The sequence below is a fragment of the Babylonia areolata genome, chromosome 3, assembly GCF_041734735.1.
Source record: "Babylonia areolata isolate BAREFJ2019XMU chromosome 3, ASM4173473v1, whole genome shotgun sequence".
NCBI lineage: Eukaryota > Metazoa > Mollusca > Gastropoda > Neogastropoda > Buccinidae > Babylonia > Babylonia areolata.
The window spans coordinates 57,801,486-57,803,985 of NC_134878.1; the positions used below are offsets into that span (position 1 = coordinate 57,801,486).

Here is a 2,500-nt window from a genome sequence, read left to right on the forward strand (position 1 = left end):
GCTTAGCTGGCAAGCAGCTGCTGAGGCCAAGAGCGCAAGTCTCGGTCTTCTCTCTCCCTCTATCTCTATCTCTCTACTCCATTTCTCTTCTGCTGCAAGCTCTCTTGCTGCTCGCTGCCCTATGATGTTCCCCCCCGCATTGACCTGGCAGTGAGGAGGAGACAAAGGGAGGAATAGAAGGAGGAGGAGGATGCCAGTAGCGGGCCAAGAGACTTGAGACTTCTGAGAGGAGGGTCGGTGCGGGCAGACGGTGGTGGTGGTGGTGCCATCAGGCAGGCAGGCCAGGCCAGGCAAAAGGCTGCAAGGAGGGGAGGCACTGACTTGAGAGAGAGGGGGGGGAGAGGGGGAACCAACCTGAACCTGAAGGGTCTGGTCTCGTCTGGGCTGAGCTGAGCTGAGCTGGGCTGGGCGCATCTTGTCAGCTGTGACAGCTGTGTGGTGGATTATTTACGGTAGGTCTGTTTTGTTGTGTGTGTGGGGTGGGGGGGGGGGGGGTTAGGAGGAGGGTGTTGTTGTTGGTGTGGTGTGTGTGTGTGTGTGTGTGTGTGTGGTTTTGTTGTTGTTGACGTGACGTTTGGCACTGTGTTTGTGTTGTGCTGCAGTGTGATGTTCTGGGTGTGTGTTTGTTGTGGGTGGGAGGGGGGTTAGGAAGGGGGAGGGGCAAGGGGGCTAAAGTAATGTGTTTACATATGGTGTGCTTTGATTCTGTTGTGGCCACACTGGTGGGCATTATGCTGTGTCCAGTGATTTAATTGTGTGTGGAGGTGTGTACGTTGTGTTGTGACCACAGTGATGTGTATGTATGAGGTGTCTACATTGTGTTGTGACCACAGTGATGTGTATGTATGAGGTGTCTACATTGTGTTGTGACCACAGTGATGTGTATGTATGAGGTGTCTACATTGTGATGTGGCCACAGTGGTGTGTATCTATTGTGGAAGTGTGTACATTGTGATGTGGCCACAGTGGTGTGTATCTATAGTGGAGGTGTGTACATTGTGTGATGTGGCCACAGTGGCGTGTATCTATTGTAGAAGTGTGTACATTGTGATGTGGCCACAGTGATGTGTATGTATCTATAGTGGAAGTGTGTACTTTGTGTGATGTGGACACAGTGATGTGTATCTATAGTGGATGTGTGTACATTGTGATGTGGCCACAGAGATGTGTATGTATCTGTAGTGGAAGTGTGTACATTGTGATGTGGCCACAGTGATGTGTATCTATAGCGGAAGTGTGTACATTGTGATGTGGCCACAGTGGTGTGTATCTATTGTAGAAGTGTGTACATTGTGATGTGGCCACAGTGGTGTGTATCTATAGTGGAAGTGTGTACATTGTGTGATGTGGCCACAGTGATGTGTATCTATAGTGGATGTGTGTACATTGTGATGTGGCCACAGTGATGTGTATCTATAGTGGAAGTGTGTACATTGTGATGTGGCCACAGTGGTGTGTTTCTATTGTGGAAGTGTGTACATTGTGTGTTGTGGTCACAGTGATGTGTATTTATAGTAGAGGTGTGTATATTGTGTGATGTGGTCACAGTGATGTGTATCTATAGTGGAAGTGTGTACCTCGTGTGTTGTGGACACAGTGAAGCAGACTGACGCTGGCTTGCTCTATGCACACTGCGCAGTTGGCATTCCTTGCCGTTGGGGTGAGGTTTGTCAGAGGTGGTTTGTCCCCTCACCCCCCACCCCCCCACCTCCCTCAGGACCCCTCAGCCCAGTCCCCCCTCTCCTCTCCTCTCTCTCTCTGTCTCTCTGTCTTCTGTCCTTCTTTCTCTCTCTCTGTCCTCTCTTCTCTCTCCCTCTCTCTCACTCTCTTCCCGTCCCTCTCACTCATCGGTCTTTCCTGTCTCTGTCTCTGTCTCTCTACTCTCTCTCTCTCTTTTCCCCCCCCTTACCTCTCTTCCCTCTTCCTCTCCTCTCTCTCTCTCTCCTTTTCCCAGTGCTTGCTGTATGGTGGCAAGTGCACAATCCGGTGTGTACAGTACGCACAACACATTAAACACACGCACACTCGAGCACACACACACACACACACACGCTCACACACGCACGCACCCACGCACGCACGCAGATATGTCAACTTTATTCCCTTCTTTATTACTTGTGTGCATATGGTAAAGAATGCCATGCGCATGTATCTATGTTGATGTGATGTCCGTGGTGTGTGTGTGTGTCCATGCGTGCGTACGTGTGTGTGTGTGTCCGTGCGTGCGTTCGTGTGTGTGTGTGTGTGTGCGTTTGCATATACATATATACATACACACACACACACACACACACACACACACACACACACACACACACATATATATATATATATATATGCAAGTGTGTGTGTGTCTATACATGCGTGTGCGTGTGTGTGTGTGTGTATGTGGATATGGGTGTGGGTATATAAGAGCTTGTACGATTATGAAATATATATATATATATATATGTGTGTGTGTGTGTGTGTGTGTGTGTGTGTGTGTGTGTGTGTGAAAATG

The 2,500-nt window shown here is 49.2% G+C and overlaps 1 protein-coding gene across 4 annotated transcripts in view; it reads left to right on the forward strand.

The window, feature by feature from the left end:
• The window catches only part of LOC143280149 (uncharacterized), a 21,542-nt gene that overhangs the window by 366 nt on the left and 18,676 nt on the right, over positions 1–2,500 (forward strand). The window contains exon 1 of one of the 4 annotated variants that reach the window (XM_076584730.1): positions 1–452. This exon is cut by the window's left edge and continues 366 nt beyond it. The exons of 1 other annotated variant lie outside the window; for it this stretch is intronic. The gene's annotated coding sequence lies outside the window, so the exon portion shown is untranslated. Of the gene's footprint in view, positions 453–698; positions 765–1,551; positions 1,661–2,500 lie in introns of those variants that run through there. 2 more of the 4 variants (XM_076584733.1, XM_076584732.1) reach the window with 2 other exon arrangements.